A 21,302-nucleotide genomic window follows, 5' to 3' on the forward strand; every position below is an offset into this window, starting at 1 on the left:
CTTACAATACACATGGCTTTCTCCTCCTCAGTCCAGGCAGGTTGTCATTTATCTTCTGATGTCTTCCTTTCCATAGCATAGATTCATTCATGGGTATAGTCAGCACTATGTGCTGATTTACACAGCCACCTGCTGTTGAGTCTCTTTTAAATGATGGGAATGGGGATTCACCTTTCCCCACAATACATAGTAAGGCAGCATTGGGAACACCTGGCCTAGGGGCCTCATAAGGTCAGCTAGGCCTCCCAATTTGGCCTTTGATTTCATGCTTCTGTACCAGGCTGAGGGAAAGCGACTTTTTCCTGTCTCTAATCTTTCTTCTCAAACCTCTTATGAGGATTGTTGGCAGGCTGCCTGCATCATACCTGACAGGGGTAAAGGATATCAAAAGTACAGTGGTACCTTGGGTTACATACGCTTCAGGTTAGAGACTCCGCTAACCCAGAAATATTACTGCGGGTTAAGAACTTTACTTCAGGATGAGAACAAAAATTGTGCTCCGACGGCGCAGCAGCAGCAGGAGGCCCCATTAGCTAAAGTGCTGCTTCAGGTTAAGAACAGTTTCAGATTAAGTACGGACCTCCAGAACGAATTAAGTACTTAACCCGAGGTACCACTGTAAAGTCTTTCCCCTGCTCATTCTGGTCAGCCATTCCCTCCCTTCCCCCCTCCTCCCTTACTAGGCAGTGTCAGTCCTCACCACAATATCTTTTTATATAACTTTTTTACAATGGGTGTACTTTGGTCAGACAGAGCAAAGCTCCAAACGTTTCATCTAGCCCTCTTCAGTTTTCAGAGTGCCTCTGGTCTCACAGAGAGCTCAGAGACATTTGAGGGAGACCCATGCCCACTCTTTAAAATGCTTTCCTTTTTTTCCCTCTCCCCCCTCCACAAGCACTGTTGTCCATTGTGGTACCATCTTTTTGGGGGGAAAGGAAGGGACTGTGGGGTGTTAAGTCTGTGCCCAGTGGTCCAGACTTACCACCGTGACCTCCAGGCAAAGAGAATCAATGTCTGGTTGCATGTGTAAATTGTGGCCCGGTGCCATTGCTCGGACTTTGTTCTGCCCAAACATCTGCTTTGTAAGATAGGCAGTTTGGGATACTGGTTAGAGCAGGAGCAGAGAAGGTATTCCAGATATTGTTGAACTCCAGCTCTGATTGTCTTCAGCCGTGGGATAGTCAGTGTCTGTCCTATCCTCTATCACAGGATTGCTATGAAGAAGGGAGGAATCCTTCCCTGCACTCCCAGGAGGAATAGGGCCACTGTAAAAAGAGAAAAATAAATATAAATTTAACACACACATGGACCTCATTACAAATCAACAAAATAAAACCAGACAGACTTCCTGTGGTGTTTCCTCCCCAGAAGTTAATACCGTCACTCAAGTGCATTTTAGAAAGAATCTCTTCAGTTGCTTCCTCTGTTATTTTGAAAAGCTGCAGCCTTGTACTGTAAGTCGCTGCTGTGACTGAAGAAGAATGATACAATAAAACAAGGACTGCATTTGTTCTGCAGAGGTGGGGTGAGGAAATGTGCAAGGCAAAAAAACCCAGAACAACACCACCTTTGGGGTAAGCTAAAGAGTTTGTGCTGAGGTGGGTGCATGTATTAGAATGGAAGCATTATGTGTTTGCATATCTTTGGAGAATGGAGTGAGCTTTGTGTTTTTAGCTACATTGGTGCCTCTGAAAGAGTGACAGCAGAACATGGAATGCAACACAGAACTCCTGGTGCCAGTGTAAAGTGGCACCTCACCAGAGGACAACCTGCAGCTTAGTGGCAAAGTGTCTACTTTTAATGCAGAAGGTTAATTTCCCCCCAAACTCCAGGTAGGATGCTTGAAACCCTGAAGAAGAGCTGCTAGTCAGTGCCCAACGGGGTGGGCAGCTTGTGGCCTTCCAGTTGTTGGATGGACTACAACTTCCATCCAAGCGACTTTTCTCCGTAAGATCCTTGGTGCCCCTAAATGCATAAACTATTTAATCTTATGTGTTGAAACTTGCCCACATCTGATGGAAACCAAAGCATGGCTCTCTACAGTCAAGGCCTGGCTGAAAGTCCACTTTAGAACAACATCTAACTCCTTCTTAACCTCTATGCTTGAAGAGCACATCTCATCCAGATGGTATAGAGCAATTCAAGACAAAATCCATAGTTTGGGCATTGCTCTCGAGAGCCTTGAAGCATGTGACGAAAATCACATATTCCAATTAATCAAGCGACCACAAAAGACAGTGCTTGTTACCTCATACTCCGAGATCTTGTTGTCCAGAGGCCTTAGGTATTACAACACCCTGTAGAACCTGTGTCAGATACCTAAAGGATTTACTACTCCCTTCCCATCGAAGAGCCTTTATGCTCACAAGATTAAATGCTTTCCCTTCTGCAGTGACTAAAGGCAGATTCTCACACACTCCATATCGAGCCCGTTTGTGTGGCTGCAACCAAGACGTACCAGATTCAAGGGACCACATTCTCTTAGATTGCCCTTTACATAGCAAACCTATGTCCTTTTAATCATCCCAGTGATTTGAAGCATTTTATATCGCGATGCCAATAAAGGTATTTGATTTGATTTGACTCCAACTTCCATCAGCCCCGCCTATCTTGGCCCAGTGAGCAGGGTTGCTGGAAGTTATAATCAACAACTCCTGGAGGTTCATAGGTTCCCCCACTCCTGGTGCAGATGGTACTGGTTGACATGGGTCTGACTCTGTATAAGGTAGATTCCTGTGTTCCATGGAAGTAGCCTTCACTGGGTTCGCTGAGCCCAGACTGGTGAAAAGAGACTCTGGATGTGTGGAGAGGCTGTAGGAAGGGCTGTGAAATCAGCTTCGTTTACAGCATGGGTGCTCATTTACACTGGACTGTTACACTCAAAGGATTTGAGAGGCAGGTGAATTTTGTCCCATATCACATGCCTCTGCTTGTCTGACGCATTTTCTGATTCATGTGACCTCCCTCACCCAAAAAAGAGAAGGGCAAGCCAAGCCCTTAAATGTATGCACCTTTTGTCATCTGTGACTTTCACAGGGAATCTTTCAGTGTCCTTTACAGTTGCTATAAAAACGTGTGTGTGTGCTGGAAACCCGAAGCTGTGTTTGTCACATGCTTTCAAGTAGGAAAGAAAATGTTCCTCTGCTTTCGCATAGTATCACATGACACCCATCCTTTATCTGGACGTAACTGGCTTAGAGTGGTTCAGCCAGGTATTCAACTAACATACTTTTCTTCCTTGTTTTGTTTTTTAATTATTATTTAAATGGGGCCATTAGCTTACTTATTACAAGCAGTTACCCAAGTGTTTTGGATTTGATAACAGGAACTAACAGAGAGGCATGTGATAGTTTCCAAGGAAGAAAAAAAGAAATAAAGAAAGAAGAATCCAGCTATACTGCAGGTATCTTGCAATAATAAGTTTGAGCTGCTCCTGCAGTTTTGCCATTTAAATCCAATTGTGCCTTGGCCTTGCAGGCATTTTTCCTCTTAATATTGCCCTATGACATTAATTTCAAAGTGAAATGCCATTCCCACGTCATACTTGGAAGAATTCCCTCCCTTAAGTTGTTTCGGTTTGTTAACGCAGAATTTTGGTGGTCTCGGTTCTTTTTACTGAGTTGCATCAAATATATGTGCCGAGGCACAAGAGAAACTGTACTTTCTCAAGTTCTGAATCTTTTCTCTCTTGCCTCCTTGGTCTCATTCCCATGTGTCTAGTGTGCGTTGGTGAGCTTTGGAATCAAAAACAACCCCTTTGTAATCTTCCCATGCAAAAGTGAATTTTCCAACAATTTTTTTTTTAAAAAAAGCACACAACATTAATAATGTTTCAAAAGCTATACTTCTGCTTTCTGCTCAATTTCACAGATCATCTAGTCTCAATACAAAACTAAATTTTATAATTAGGATGCTTTAAAAAAAGTATACCGAAACTAGCCACTTTTATTCTAAATGGGGGGGGGGACTTGTGGGGCCCTGATCTGGAATGTGCTCTCTCTTATCCAGACCAGGGGCCTATCCTGACCAAGTAGAAGAAGGGTGAAATTTTAGGTAGGAGACAAGGGCTGAGTCCCAATCTAGATCTGAGTTGTGTGACTTCCTTTTTCCCCACATAAAAAGCATGCCTAAATAGTCTATTTTAAATAAACAATTCTGTTTCTCATAGGGTAGTTTGGCCCTCATGCCAGCAGTTCCAGGGCACAGATTTCCTGGCAATCACCTTCTCTTTCTCTTACATTGTTGAGGACACATATAGAAGGATACTCAACCCCAAGCACACACTGTCTTGCCCCACTGATTGAGGGGGTCTGGGCCACGCAATGTGTGGGTGCCATGTGTGCAGGCCACGGGGCATGCTGACATCATGTGCACACACTGAGTGATATGCTGATGTGTCGTGACAAGTTTGGGAGACATCTTGCAACCTTCTGAGAAGTAGTTTTGTGCTATTTGCCCTTTATGATGTTCCCTCCAAGTAGATAAATTGAACCTATCTCCATTGCTGCTGCTTCTTTCTCTTCTTCTTCGGTACTGATAAGAGTGTTGAAGGCACACATTTTGTTTAAAGGAGGGTTATGTAGGAATAAACGAACAAGAAAACATCCTTTTTATGGAAAAGCCTGTGAAATTGCATCTCATGCATGAAAGAAATAGTGAGGTTTAAAAACAGTACAGTCCCTTAAGAATAACAGCCCATCTAGAACACACATGTTGTTGCTGTTTATAATTTTTTGTTGGAATTTCTGTGAAATAAAGGGCATCTGTTTGGCACAGATTCAGCCCCAGCCCTTTGCAAAATCAGCTGAAGTTATCTGTTCCACTTTCACACTGATTAGTAGAGGAAAGGGAAAGATGGAAAGCGGGGAAATGAGTGTAATGCAGTCCTCATGTAATTTGAATAGTGTGTGTGTGTGTGTACACACACACACTGTAGACCATTTTCTTATGAGTAATTTTATCTTGTAGCTGTTTATCAGCTTCAGGTTTAAATATGAAAGAAGCTCGTTTACCTGCTGCTGCAATTCCATCACAGCCCAGTTGCCTGATGGAGCAACACACTGTTGTTTATTTTTTGACAGAATTATAGAAGCATAGAATTGTAGAATTGGAAGGGAACATGAGGACCATCTAGTCCAACCCCTGCAATGCAGGAATATTTCACTCAATGTGGTGACCATGACCTTGTGATTAAGAGTTTCATACTCTGCCTACTGAGTTTATTTTGTCTGCATTTTGGGATACTTAAGAAGTCTGTCATCATAGCAGTGAAACAGATAATATTCTTGATTATACACACAAACAACTAACACAACTGCTTGTGTGCAGCAGGCTGTTGTGCATTTAATTTTGCCAGGCAGAGGAAGCATCATGCATGGTGGTCGGACCAGTGTTGTGCCGTGACACTTGCACAAAGGGGCGGGTTCTTTCTTTGGGCAAGTAGCGGGACTTTGGTGCTAGTCATTAGATGCCTTGGATACTGGTTTACGATATCAGGCCTTAACCTCATTTTTTAAAAATGCTGTCAGCTTTAACAACAGCATCAAGTTTAACAAGCCTTCACAGACAGAGATTATTGATGGATGTTCAAGGTTTTAGAGTTGCAGTAAACAATGAAATGACTTAAAGCCAAAAGATTTTGAAAAGCACCTGGAAAGTAACTAGTAGTGATGAGCTTTTGAGCCTTTTGGGGATTGAGGGCCAGTTCTGCTTCACAGCTGACTACGTGAGAGGGTCAGAATAGTAGACTGCAACAGAACAGAACAACAGCATCAGATCCATCAATTGCAGATGTAATGTTCCTTCTTGTCGTATAACCTCCAACACCCTGTCCCATCTCCATGCCTTGTAGGCAACTGCAGCTTCAGGACTAGGGGATTCCATTTCGACATCATGCCCACTCTTGCGGAAGTATTATTTATTATTCTTTATTCAGCTTATACACCACCCTGTGCAAGGAGGTCTCAGGGCGGTTCACAACAAGACCACAACATATAAAATCAAACCAAAAACAGTAACCCAATAACCCCAGTGGCGTAGCGTGGGGGGTGCAGGGGGGCCGGCCGCACCGGGCGCAACATCTGGGGTTAGGGCAAATCCATGGGTTAGGGGGCGCAAATCCACGGGTTAGGGGGCACAAATTACTTGCCTTGCCCCGGGTGCTGACAACCCACGCTACGCCACTGAATAACCCCCCTCCCCCCCCAAAATAGGCCACATTCTAAAAGGGTGCCGGGTATCAATAAGATCAACCAAAGGCCTGGTTAAAAGGAATGTTTTTGCCTGGCGCCTAAAGGTGTATAATGAAGGCACCAGGTGAACTTCCCTGGGGAGAACATTCCATAGACAGGGAGCCACTGCAGAGAAGGCCCGTTCTCATGTTGCCACCCTCCAGACCTCTCGAGGAGGAGGCACATGAAGGAGGACCTCAGAAAATGATCTCAGGGACCGGGTAGGTTCATATAGGAAGATGGGGTGTGATGGGAGAACTCTATATGCACAAATACTGCATACACAACATCTGCAACACAGGCTGTAGTAAAGCCCTTCCACCATGACATGGCTCTAGGCATGTTAGCTCTGAAGCAGGAGCAAAATCTTTCACCAGAGTTCTGAAGTAGAGGTAATTGTTTGATTTCTGTAGGTCCTTGTAGACTGCTATCCAATTCCAGAATTTCAAACAGCTTGAATCAGACAGAATTAATGTCATATAAATGCATCATCTGATAATCTTAAATGGAATATTTCCCTATGACAGATTCAAATGTGACATCCATGTATCATATCACATTATATCCTTGTGAATCTGGTTCATCAAATATATTAAATGATACAGTTGGTTACTATGCAATAAGGATGGATTTGATTTTAATATTTCCATGGATTTAACAGAACTGGACATGTTCAACTCAGGATTTGCTATTCTTTGACATAAACAAAATATTTTCTCTCTCTCTCTCTCTTAACTCTTCTATTTGATGTTTTCTTTCTCCTTCTTTATAAAGGGAAAACCCTATTATTCCTTGAGCATCTGATATCATTCTTCCTTTTCAACACTGAGACTTGAGGACTGTCTGCCATAAAGATTGCTCATTTCCTTAAAAGTTCACCCAAATCACATAGCTTCTTTTGTTAATGTACAGTATATAGTTTTGCAGCAGAGGTTTTGAAATGTTCATGCATCTTCTTGGTTACATTAAAAAAAGCAATCTTTCTGTGAGTTAAAACAGAGCAGAGCAGAGCAGAGCAGAACAGAACAACTGCATATCCAGACCACAGATTTTTTGGTTAAAGTATTATTCCCCCCTTGCCCCCTGGTAAGCAACAATTACTATTTCTTATCATAGCATAGCTTAGCCAATCTTGTTTAAATACAACCCTGAACCTTGCCTGACTTAACACACTGAACTCAAGTGGCTGCAGGGTCGATGAGGCCGAGCGACGCTTAGTCACAAGGATATGAAGGTGACCTTGTTCAGCTGTGGCGTCAGATATTTTATCTGTATCTTCCAGTGAGTTCCCTAGCTGTATACCTGACTTGGTAGCACAGATATTAAATATAAAGAACCTCTTATAAATAAGGAAAGCATGTCGAGAACACTGGATTCTGTGGATGGGAGATGCAATTAAAGGCCCTGAGAAATATTTATGCAGGAAGCATTCTTATATGTCACTTTTGGCGGTATAGGTGATGCCTTTTTCTTCCTTCTTAAAAAATAGCGACAATTAATTCTGTCATTCAAAACAGAGTCTATTCTCATTTCCTTTCCTACATTTAATACAGATGCATCTTTCCATTATGAAGTACTTTATAAAAAAAATGCTTCAATTAGCAGGCTAAAACTTCAGGCCTTTAGGAAATATCAAATCCAGAGCATTCCAAACTTTTCATGTCGGTGACACACTTTTAGACATGCATCATAATTCAGTTTTACTAGCAAACTGGAGGTTAAACTAACCCCATTCCATCTTTGGTAGGAGTGTGGGGAACATTCACACAGCATGCCTACACACTGCAGCCGACACACTAATGTGTCGCAACACACAGTTTGGAAAGTTCTGCCTTACACCATCCTCCTCTGGGCTCCATGTAACTCCACAATGGCCTAGGGATGCTATTGATGTCCCAAATTAAGCTCAGTTTCCCTGGTAAAAGGTCTGGCTCAGGGATAGTCACCAGGAGAAGCTTTAGTAATCAGAAGACTGGGCATTCACTTAGGATGCAGCATGAGTCAGAGGCAAAGATGCCATCCTCAGGTATATTTGGGCCACCTCGGAAGGAGCCACACAGCTGAGAACACTGAACCTTCAATTAGTTTGGAAATAGATCAGCTACTGTTTTGTAGCCTTTCAACGCTGGTAGTTTGTTGGCAGTGGCGTGCGGTCAATGGACTAGGGGGACTAGACTAGTCCCTTAAATGTTCCCCTGGAGCCTCATTCCCAAAGCTTGGGAAGCTTCTGCCTGGCTTAGGAAGGGAGGCACGATGCTCACATGCACAACATTGCAACGTCACATCTATATAGCCCCAAATCACCCTTGCAAGCTGCAGCCTCTGGCCCTGACTGTTCCCCTACAAAAAAAATCACTGCCACTCTTTTGCTCCTTCTCCTTATTGAATTAGCGTTGCTTTGAAATACTATAATAGACATTGCTTCTGTTTTCATACTGTGGTGGCATGTGGGAACCCCTTCCTAGCTAAATCCTTGTCTAATGGGCATTTCTATATTCCAGTACATTTTGGGGGGAATTGAATTCATGAACCATGAGTGCAGGTCTGTCGAAAGTGAAGTAAATGGAAGAGTTAAAGACATGTTTTAAAATGTGTCGATGACATAAAAGTGACTTAGAAGCACTTTGCTTTGGCTGGATTCAAATGCCAGCTTCGTCAAGCAAACCACTGGCTTTTGATAAGCCACTCATATTTATGTCGTTATCATTAGAACGGGAATTATAGAGGTGTCCTTCGCTATATAGCTGGGCAGAATTCAGATAAATACATCCCCATTATGAGTGTTAGAATTTTAAAGGGCTAGAATTATCCTTACGTATCCGTAAGTGGCTGACATTCTCAGAAATGTTTTAGTACACTTTAGCTTAGCAAATGAGCAAATGGCTGCATGCTGCTCCGTTTTCACCTCAAGCCAATGTTTCTCTTGGCCTGGGGAGACTTAATAAATTTGTTCACATTAAAGCACGTCTATGAAGTACATAAAAAGAGCCCTGCTGAGTCAGACCAAAGGTCCATCTAGTCCAATATCCTGTTTCTCACAGCGACCAGCCAGATGCTTCCGGGAAGCCTGCAAGCACCCTTCCCTGCTGTTTTTGCCCCCCAGCAACTGGTAGCCAGCTCAATCTCTCTCTCTAAACACGGAAATTCCATTTAGGTACTGAGGCAAGGAAAAGTTGATAGATCTGTGTTAAGCTGCATGAAGAAGAAGAAGAAAAGCCTTTAAAATATGTAGGTCTTAAAACTTTGCTGCAGAGAGGGCAATTAAAAGAAACCCCAGAGATGCTTACTATGAAACTCAGGATGGGAAGAAATGGTAGGAAGTGCAACAGCAGAGATCATTCAGTTTGTAACCTAAAGGTTAAGTCTGTTATCAGTAATTTAGCTGGACAAGAGGGGTGTTGGAGGTGTTGCTTAGCAACCAGGCAGTGAGGCCTAATATTTGATGAGGGAGCATGTGCCCTGATTAGCTGGGTCATCCAGAGGGTGTTTTCCTTTGTATGTTTAGTTGAATGTCTTCCTGCTGTGTATGTACAAGGCCAGAGTTAAGAAAGACAAAACCCCTCTGTGCCTTTCTCCTCAAGCTATACACTGTGCTTTGTTCAGTTTCCTTAGTGAAGTGCTCCCAGAATTTCTCTTCCCTCTGGACTCTCTGGTCTCCTTTATTGAAGCAGCTTTGCTAACACCAGTAGCAGAATTTTAGATCACCCTGCCTGAAGTGGGTGCAACATATAAACAGATCTTCCTTTCTAATGCCAGAAACCCTGTATATCCATTCTCTTCCTTCAAAGAAGTGAATGTTTGGACAAAGGCATACAAGCAGAGATGTGCAATTTGGGATTGTTCAAAACTGTCGTGTTTGAGCAAGCTGTAAAGCCTTGCCTCATCTTCATCCATTGCCACACACCAAAGCCAATGCCAAAAAGGCTTTTCTTGCTTAGGCAAGTTTTATTTTATTTTTTCACAGCCAGGCTTAAGCAGGTGTGGAGTAAGGGCAATCCATTTTAATATAGCGTTGCATCTCTTTTTATTTGGTATTTCATTGTGTTGTCTTGATTTTGTGTGGTGTCTTTAAACTGTCGTTATGAGCTTGAAGAGCCCTAGGGGTGGGTGGAATAGAAATTGAAGTAGAGTAAGTATATGAGTGGATATTCAGCCTTCATTTTTCCCTTTCTTCACATGTGCCCTGAAATTGGACCTGTCTTTCCTACCCATATACCCCTGAACATATCTGAACACATCTTTTTGCAACCCTGCAGGGATGTCCACATGGCCCACATTCATACACTTTCACTGAATGCCATTGAGAGTGACTGGGATGACACTTGATAGTCTCTGCACTCCAACATGGGAACCAGACATGACACACACATATCTCCAGTGGCTGCACAGTCATGGAATCATGGGATTGCGGAGTTGGAAAGGACCTAACAGGTCATCCATTCTAGCCCCCTGCAATGCAGGAATCACAGCCAATCCAGCAATTAAGTGAAGAGATCTTCACAGATTATTGTATTTTTCTGTGTAGAAGAGATACTTTTTCCTTAGAAATAATAGGCAAAAATTGCGGGTCGTCTTATACACGGATAGCAGAGACAGGCGATTGGTGGCAGCAGCCAGCAGGAGATTGGCAGTGGCGATTGGGCGTGTAATTGGTTGCTGTGGCAAGGCCTGCTGATGATTGGCTGTGACTGCAGCAATTGGACGTTGATTTACGGCAGTGGCAAGGTGTGCATGCAGTCGGCTGTGGTTGCGTCAAGTGGGCAGGTGGCTTTTGGTGGCCAGCGTGCAGATGTTTGGTGGCCGTGGCAATGCGTGCGATTTGCAGTGACGGGCAGGCTGTAGAGCTATTGGTGGCGGTGACCCCCCCCAAAAAAAGCTTAATAATGCTGGGCAATCTCCCCCCAATTTTTTTTTGTGGTCCCCAAAAATAGGGGTCGTCTTATACATGGGGGTGTGTTATACACGGAAAAATACGGTATGTATGTGGAAGCATGTGCATAGGAGTTCCTGCACACTAGCAGATCAGGGCTCCTACCAGCCAGGAACAGCCCCTACAAACATTCATTGTACTCATGGGAGGCCCCTTCACCCTGACACAGAAAACCTAGCCAGCAAGAACATGGTCAGTGCACACATCAGGGGAAGGGGAAAAGTTAGGACAGGATAGGTGGCGAAGGCTTGCTGCCCCTTCTGTGAAACACATGGAGGGCATTCAAGTAAATTCCCTTTGTGCCCTTGACTCTGACACTTGGAGGTTCACTTGAGTGCCAAGACTGAAATTCAAGAGCTCTTAGAAAGTATCCACAGATTAGTGGGGAATTTTGATGGGTCAGGGGTTTTATATTGCTTGCTATAATACAGTTCAGTGTGAATGAATGCTTCACACTTGCCAAAAGGCTTTTAGGGACTGGACAGCCTTTGGATGACTCTGGTGTTTTTCATCTTGGCCCTCGTCCACAAAGCAGGTCAAAGCAATGAGTTATATGACTAGTTGTTGTCGTAACCACTTCACGAGCTGCAGATGGTTTCCTCTTACATAATGAAGCACTATGAGGAGGTTTTACTAACCAGTTAAACCACATATTTCACTTTTACTGATCCTTCATCCAAGTTGCTCAGAATGGTACATAACCATAAAACCTTACTTTGCTTACTTACTCCTCCCTCCCAATCAGTTTCTCCCCCCATGTCTTTTGGAATTGGGGTAGCCCTCTAGATGATGCTAGATTACAATTCCCATAACTCATTGGCTGTGCTGGCTGGAGCTGATGGAAATTGGGTGTCCAACAACACATTGGCCAGTCCTATTTTAGACCATAAGCCTGAGGGAAGCCACCACCAACTCTGGAGCAGATTATGAGGGTGTATGGGGTGTGTGTGTGTGTGTGTGTGTGTGTGTGTGTGTGTGTGTGGAGGGGTGCTGCTGCAAGGAAGAGGAGAGGAAATTCTGATGTTCAAGTGGCAGTCTGTTTCATCCATGGGACTGCACCATGGGACACAACCCTATGCTATTTATCAAGGAGGAGCTGCTATGCTATGCTCTTGGAAGATGGGTCATTGTTGACCAAGAGGTGAAGGGGAGAGGCAGCAGGGTGCTGGGTGAATACACTGCAAGGAGTGCTGGATTGGCTCTGCTGGTGTGTTTGCACCATACTGGCATCCTCACCACCCTGCCCTGCTCCTTCCTGGGAAGCAATAGTAGCATACCTAATAAGAAGTGAGCATCATGGCTCACCCTTGTTGAGCCACTTCTGATGTTGTTACACCTTCTTCTGCTCTTACGTGTACTAATATTCAAAACCCTAAAGTACCCTGCCAGTGCATTTCCAATTTCAAGGAATGGTCTTGGGCCGAGCGAACAATTTAAAATCAATTGCTTTGGAAATCTAAATTCAACCACATCCAAATGCTTATCATTAAGAAAATGCTAATGTTTGTATTGGGGAAATTAACACAGATGGACACGCAACGTTTGACTGGGGTCATGTGATCAAACATTTATGCAAGTCGTCAGATATTCTGGCCAATCTGAAAAATAATCAGTGAAACCATCTGTCCAGCCTGGCATCTTCCTCAGTGGCAGAGGCAGTTAGATATCGATACCACTGCGGGAGTCAGTGTCTATCTTTGCTTAACAGAGGAGTTATTTATAGCAAATGATGATGATTGTCTCTAGTTATTAGTTCTCTGGTTAATTATAGGGAGCATAGTTGCCACGTGCATTTTCAAAACAATGTCAGGCTTTTCAGGTGGCACTCTAGGTAATTTGTGCAACAATAGGAAAGTATTATGGACAAAGCACAGACTAAATGAATTTTTGTAGGACAATTGTGTCATTGCAGGCACCCATCACATTTCCTGCATGCAGCAAAAATGCAGCTTGGGGGAGTGGTTTTGAAAAGAAAGATGACTCTCAAAAAATAAACATAAAAACATTTCCAAGTTTATTAAAATTGCATTCTCTGGCAGTTGTTTTGCACTTTAAGAACACCTGAGGAAATCATTCATTCGATGTCGTGCCCTGTGTAAATTCAGTGCCGTGTGTTCCTCCTATCCCCTTTCCAGGTGTAAAGGCATAGAGGAGATTGGAAGCTTTTCCATTGGTGTTCAACGAACTGCTGGTTTTTTTTTTGGTTAAGTCCAAACTCAGAGAAACCATAGTTAGTATTATCTATGGCTTATTAATAAGACAGGATCATAAACCATGGTTCGATCCTGGATTATTTAAAGACATTTTTGTGATCATCAGCAAGGAAATGAAATGAATGTGTTTATTCACGTTGCCCATCTTTCCCCCCTGGAATTGGATTGTAATGGAAGTACTTTCTGCATCCTCTTTCCTTTCCAGCCTCCTACTGACAGTTGCATAAAATAAATGGGTCAGCATAAACCTTTAGCTAATTGTGGGGGGAAATAAGTTTTTTTGTTGATGATGTAGGTTTCCTATATCTAAGTTTATGGTTTAATCCCACAGAGCAATTAAACCAAGAAAATGAATGCACATGCACACAAGTATATATACAACCAACTACAAATATCTTTGCACACATGGTACACTGATGCACCTTTCCTAAGAGGATAGCTTTTTGTTAGAAATGTCTTTTGTTGTTTTTGCCCTTACACATCCTATACAGTACAATTGTTGTTGGCATCCATCTGTCTTGAAAGACAATGGAGTGCACCTCCAGGGGTGAAGTCAAACTGCTGTGTTTGTAGTGACCTTCCCAGGGTGCAAGCCTGGACAGTGAATATGGAAGTCGTGGGCTGCCCAGGCAACCAGACCCCTCCCTGGCCTCGCTGATGTGGTCCAAAGGAAAACAGAGAATATGTTTGGCACCACGTTGGCTGCAGGAGTTGCAGACTACAGTGTTTACACAGTTCATGCTTATGCAATTATGCATAGCCTAGCCCTGAATTTTCAAGGCATTAGACTTTTGATTAAAAACTGCAGTTTTGAAGGGTACAACTATATGTGAAAGTAAAAACCACATATCTTCCATCAGTTCATAGCTATAATCCCCACTGTCGGAAAAAACAACTGCAGCATTAACAGTTCAATCCTATATAGGTCTACTCAGAAAACAATTCAATTGATTTCAAAGGAGCTTGCTCCCAAGTAAGTAAGGGGATAGAGGATTATGTATTAAAAGACCCTTTTGTTAACCCCAGCCATTATCCAATAATGCACGTGCTATTGTGTGTGGTGCACATAAATACCTGGATTTTAAAAATCTGGACAAATTATTTATTGCTTTTGAATCATTATGGGGGGGGGGGAATGGAGACAAAAACATCCATGATATTTGTGCCCCCCCCCCCCACTGTGCACACAGAAAAAGTGTGAGTAAGCATCCTTGTAAAAATTCATGTTCATCATCTTTGAAGATTCTAGGAATAACAAAACCATCCCTTGCAGAACTTTCCTTCTGCCTTACATCATAACGAACACATTTTTTCAGTAGGAGCAGTTTGTGAACCCATCTTTCAGTTCTCATCCCAGTGCAAGCACACCCCAGTGCAGACAGTCTGGGGATTATCACTGTGGAGAGTGGGATAATAATTCTTGGTGGCTCTGCCTGACCTCCAAAGATTGGTCAGGTCCTTTGCATAGAACCTACCCATATGGAAGACATACCAATGAATTTTTGTGCATGGATGCAGGGGAGTTTCTGTGGGGAGAGCCTATGTTTTATCCATCTTTAAGCTCTGTCCAGAAGACCCAATCAGTTTGTGCGCATCAGGAGTAGGGTCAGCAGACATGATCTTGCAATATTTTATGTGCACTGATTATTCCTATTGCAGTAATCTGCATAAGGCTATAATGGAGTACAATAATCAAGTGTAGCAAAATCAGATGATGTACATGCACATCTGAAATGAATTCAGCCTAAGAGAGTCAATGTAGGACACTGTTACAGTGCTAGATTTGGGTATGAAAGGACCTCAATCAAATATTTGCTCAGCCGTGAAATTCACTGGAAAGCCTTGCGTAAATCATCATTAACCCTCCATTCAGCTTCACAGAGTTGTTGGGAAGCTACAGCATGCCATGGATCCCAGGGATAAGGTGGAAAGAACATGCAGGCATTTTTTATATTCTGTATAGATTGACCTCTAGTGGAAATTTTAAAAGAAATCTATGATAGCTGTAGTCTGGTTAGATAAACAGGTATCTGAGTGTCACTAGAGAAAAACATGACTCATGCCTTTCCCTTACAGATCTGATTAAATTTCTCTCCTGAAACTGACACCAAAGTCATTGCACAGATTGATGTTCACTGTGTCCCGCTTTCCAAAAGAATTTGCTTTTCAATTTATTATGCTTCTGCAACATACAACTCACCTGGTTTGTCCTGCAACTGCTTTCCTTGCTGCTCCTCTGCTAATTTGAAAGCTAACTGGTTAAGGTCAGAGTTTCACTTTTCACATTCATTTTTTCTGACAGTGTCCAGAGCATGACCAAACTTACATTCACACATGACACAAACCGTGTGACTTGGACTCATGCGCTCCCCCTTCTGTCTCATCCTTCAGTGTGGCTGCGAGTAAGGTTGGGGCTGAAATTCGGTTCAGTGTGCATTTAAAGCAGAATCTATTAAATTAGCATGGCAATTAACATTGCAGGGGGTTGGCCGTGGTGACCTGCTGGGTCCCTTATAATTCTCTGATTTTATTCTGCAAAACAATACATGAATTGAAACACACCATCCTTCCAAATTCGCACTTCTCCAAATTTTGCAATGCAGTTCTCCCTCCAGGTGCGCAACCTGAATATAAACACATGCACTGGGACGAACCGTGCATAAAATGCATCTGTTTGTGTAAATAACATGCAAGCATGCATTATATTAAGATAATTGGCTTTGCAAAAATGGGCAGGTTTAAGGGAAATTGCACACATATTATGCAAAATTGCATACAAACGCATGCATGTTAGGAGGAGCTTGCGCAAAATGCTGTTGAATTTTTAGGAGGTCTTTTTAAAAACAACTGCAAGCTGATGTGGAAATGTAGAGAACTGAATGCTGGGAAACAGAAGGAAACCAACATTGACAGATTTGTCATCCCCTTGCTGTGAGGAGGAGTTTGGGAGACATCACTTACTTCTGTTTACAACTAGCCCCTGCTCCTTTGATAATGTTGAAGTTAAAAAAGTTGGCCATAATTCAGTTAAGCATTTATCCTTGGCACTCACTCCGAAACCAGTGGTGCTTAACTTTGGCTGGGTCGTGCCCTTAATGCTGGGGAATTTTTATTTATAGATGTGTTGTAGAACAGCCTGTATTGATGCTAAGATATTTCAGTCTTTCGATCTCCATTTGTTTTACCTGGCCACAAACGCTGGTTTATACAACAACATGTTTATGATGGTGGGGGAATGTGAAACTGCTAACGGATTGGTTTTTAAAGAAAACGTCAGAATATATTCCCATTTGATGGGACTAAATCCCATTAAATCCAAGCACAAGTTGGCTGTGGTTTGAGCTAATAAAATGAAAGTTACCTCTTCAGAGCGGGGGGGGGGGGGGAATGGATCTTCAGTAAGGGATGCGCAGAATGTATTACTTGCAGTGATACTATCTAAAAGCATTTGCTCTCGTTTATGCTATTATGTGCCAAACAACTTACACCTTCCGAAACAGAAACACGGCAAGTGATGAGTGGGATTGACAAAGTTACCAGCTCTGCACAGTGTTAATTTGAAATTCAACAATTTAGGCAATAACACTGTTACTGCCAGAAGTAGATTAGCAACATCCATCCAGCAGTTTTCTGGAATGTGATTTTCTCACTGGGTATATCCTTAGAAAGGAGCCTGTTTTGATACTGGTAACATATTATTTCTCTATGGTCTCAGAAAATGTATCTAGGGCAATTTTTTTTCGTACCAACACTGCATCAATTAATGACATGATACAAAATTCAAAAAAATCACAGAAGAAAATTTCTTAAAGACATGTACATTGAGCTGTTCTTACCATTTCATATGTGATTTGGTGACAATAGGTATTTTATTAAATATTATTTTTTTATTACAGTTTTTACTTTAAGGAGCTCAAAGCAGCACACACGCACCCAATATTATCCTCACAGTGATGGATCTGCCGTCGCCCACAGTTTTACTCGAGTGGGGATTTGAAATTGGATCTTCCTGGTCCAGACTGTGTTCACATTAATTTGAATCAAAGGCGGTTGGGGGGGAAATGTATCAAAATGCAGTATTTCCTAAGGAATGACATAGTAGATACAGTTACAGATTATGATAACCTTGTGTTTACACAGTTCTCCAGCAGCGGCAGCGCATTGGATGCAGAATAAAATGGCAGTGGGTCCACTGCCCTAGTCTGAAAGCTAAGCACTACACTCCTCTTCCTCTCTACAACTCAGACGATGCCAGTGTATGGTGGCCCCATTTTTGCCAATGACAAATCTCCCATAGATTTCAATAGGTCTAGATTTAGTAAGCTAAGCCCCGGCATCTCGTGCCTTCTGAGAAACAGTTTATTTCCCACGCTTATTGTCAGAGTTCTTTGAGAAGTGTGTGAGCCCTATTGCATGCAAACAATGAGTTGTGGGCAAAGGCTTTTGAATTTTCAGTGATTGGAGGGAGAGGACAATTGCCCTCATGTCTCCTTCCTACAGGTATCTGGTTGGACATTGTGAGAACAGAATATAGGACTAGATGGACCAGTGAGCAGCCTCTCCTACATTTTCCTCCCAGTGCTGTCCCAAGAAGCCAAATTGTTATTATTTTTAGGCCATGTGGGGGCATTCACAAGGTGACCATGTATGAAACATCAGCCATACCTCCCATTCTTTGTGTGAAGTTGGCCTGAGAGACCCACTGGTGTGTGTATTAAGGCATAGGAAGCAGGGAGGGAGACATACTCAGTGGCGTAGCGTGGGTTGTCAGCACCCGGGGCAAGGCAAGTAATTTGTGCCCCCTAACCCATGGATTTGCGCCCCCTAACCCGTGGATTTGCGCCCCCTAACCCATGGATTTGCCCTAACCCCAGATGTTGCGCCCGGTGCGGCCGGTCCCCCCTGCACCCCCCACGCTACGCCACTGGACATACTTGTTGAAATAAAAATGGGCTAAGTATGTTCTGCATACAGAAGAAGAAGAGAAGAGTTTGGATTTGATATCCCGCCTTTCATTCCCTTTAAGGAGTCTCAAAGCGGCTAACAATCTCCTTTCCCTTCCTTCCCCACAACAAACACTCTGTGAGGTGAGTGGGGCTGAGAGACTTCAAAGAAGTGTGACTGGCCCAAGGTCACCCAGCAGCTGCATGTGGAGGAGCGGAGACGTGAACCCGGTTCCCCAGATTACGAGACTACCGCTCTTAACCACTATACCACACTGGCTCTCTTACACAGAAAGATGCTAATAATTTCTAGGGATGCTAGACTGGAAGTGCGACACTGTAGGCTAGATAATACAGGGGTCAGCAAACTTTTTCAGCAGGGGGCTGGTCCACTGTCCTTCAGACCTTGTGGGGGGGGCGGACTATATTTTGGGAGCTGGGAAATGAATTCCTATGCCCCACAAATAACCCAGAGATGCATTTTAAATAAAAGCACACATTCTACTCATGTAAAAACACCAGGCAGGCCCCACAAATAACCTAGAGATGCAATTTAAATAAAAGCACACGTTCTACTTATGTAAAAACACGCTGATTCCGAGACCATCCGCAGGCTAGATTGAGAAGATGATTGGGCCACACCCGGCACCTGGGCCTTAGTTTGCCTACCCATGGATAAGAACATAAGAAGAGCCCTTCTTACATTCCCATGTGCCCCAATACCAGATTAATGTTTATCTTCCGCCCTCTCCCATTGTGGTTGGTCTGACTGCATATGGCCTACGTAAGCAAAAATCTCCTTGGTTAAAGAGAAGGAAGGGGGCCTTCTAAAAAAGTTTTATACAATGGCTTTATAGTGAAAGATTAAGGCATCTTGGGAGTTGAAAGCAATTTGTGTATATATATATTAGTAGGTAGTTCTTTAGTTCTCAGACCAAACACATAGTAAGTTTGCAATTCAACATCCTTTCCCCCACCCTCCCCAGAAATAAAGTACAGACTGACGTTTTTCCTTCCGTGCATTTATATTTTCCTTTGCCCCAGTAATTTTAGGGGTGTTTTTCCCCCCTGCATACTTCAAATGAATTCTTTGTATTGTCCGACTTTCAGGTGGATAAACACACATTTTTGACTACGTAAATGCCACTTTGTTTAGTTTGCCATGCTGAGGTAAAACATCCCACCACTCAGTACATGCTTAGTGATTTCTTGTGCCTTTCCAGGCTAACTACATGGTTTGGTCTATCGCACAAATCCCATTCAGTTCTGTTGGAGGACTTAAGGAGGACTTCCTGGTGCCTTAAAAGTGTTGTTAAATCCCAAGGGGATTCCAAGCTAATATTTGTTAAACACCCTTCTTTCTTTAAATGTTGATGGCAGTCCTTTTAAACTGCCCTTAGCTGCTGTAATACAACTTGGTGTACTTAATGCTTGTGAGGTACAGGGATTTAAGGAATAGTAAGAATGATTAAAATAGACTGATAAGTGGATCAGGATTTCTGCTGCAGTGACAAGCCAGCAGTTTGAACTGTGAAGAGAAAGGTTAGCTGACCCTATTAAAGCAAGTGTGGCGGAAAGACTCTGAACAGGTTTGGGTTTATATTATTTTATTTGCGGGTAGACAGGACCAGGGAATTGTCAAACAGCAAAATGGCATTTGATCAGCTTTATTCCTATATTAACCATTTCTGCCAACTTAAGGAGTAGTCCCCATGCTATTGGTGTCCATATCATCTTCTCAGCTTATTTTAGCTCCCTTAATCACTGATCCTTCGGGCAGCTAAATGAATGGGAGATCTGCTCTTTCAAGTCCCATTCATTTCAGTGCACCCCCTTGTGGTTGTTTCCCTTGCTTGAGGTTGTCAAGACTGAGCCATGGGCAGCTGTTGGAGGTGATCCGAGTCTGGGAAAGGGAGCTGAGGAATACACCTGAGTACAGAGCCAGTTCAGAGCCCGAGATTACTTCCTTGCCAGGAAAATGTTCCTAGATGCAGTTTGTTTAGCTCACCCCATAGGACAGCTGCATGCAAAACCAAAGGTTCCTGGTTCTAGGAATGTGTGCAGTTTGAAATACAAAGCAAGACAGAGCCTGTACTTTGTATAAGTGGGGTTCAAGTCAATTTGGTGAGCAGTTTTCTCCACTGTGCATTGTTGCCGTGTCTTTGGAAACACGTTGAACAAGTTTATTCCATAGATTCTTAAGTCACTGTGATCCTTGCAGCTCTGTCAGCCAGTGAGGAACTGCAGAAGTTGCACACTGCTAAACATAAAGGGCCCTTTATATTATCAGAATTGTAGCCTATCCTACAATAAATACGGAGAATTTGTAAAAAAAAAAAAAAGAAAAAAAAATGGGAGAGAGTCAAGCATTTTCAGAGCTTCTCCTGACAAGCTATTTATTGTATTGAGAGTTGATTTTGTCAGCTGGCAAGCAGAGGAATATTAATGAAGCATTTGCAGACAAGCAGTCTAAACAGGTTGATCATGATTGACTAGAATCTACAGTGCATGATATCAAGATGAATTATTTGTCATGGCTGTTTCTCTGACCTTGTTATTTCAGTTTTCATCCTTTTAAAATGTTTGGTATGGTATTCATTGCTGCCTGTCTTTGTCAACCAATCCTATTGCTGCGGTTCAGACATATTTGCTCATTTTCAATATGGATCTCAATTATACCTATCGGCCCCGATCCAGCTGGTCTCCATTGCATCTACCCATTCATGCCAATCCAAGCTAGGGGGCAATATGATGTATGCAGAAATCAGAATGACTATTTACAGCTGGATGGGGTACCACCTGTAGTGGCCAGTGAGTTGATGTGGAAGGAGCTCTGTTGACACAGCAGGTCACTGGTGCTTCCCAAGTGTGCAAGGGAGAGGGTCAAGTCGGTGGAACTTGGTGTGGTGCAGGCACAGCATAGATGAAGCATCAGGAGCATCAAACAGCAACCTGCTGTGTTGGGAAGCCAGAAGAGTAACAGAGC

General features: G+C 43.0%; 1 protein-coding gene across 6 annotated transcripts in view; it reads left to right on the forward strand.

The window, feature by feature from the left end:
* Nucleotides 1-21,302, forward strand: part of SLC16A7 (solute carrier family 16 member 7) — a 97,364-nt gene that overhangs the window by 39,447 nt on the left and 36,615 nt on the right. The window lies entirely within an intron of this gene.

This window comes from Podarcis filfolensis (assembly GCF_964270895.1).
Source record: "Podarcis filfolensis genome assembly, chromosome: 10".
Classification (NCBI taxonomy): domain Eukaryota; kingdom Metazoa; phylum Chordata; class Lepidosauria; order Squamata; family Lacertidae; genus Podarcis; species Podarcis filfolensis.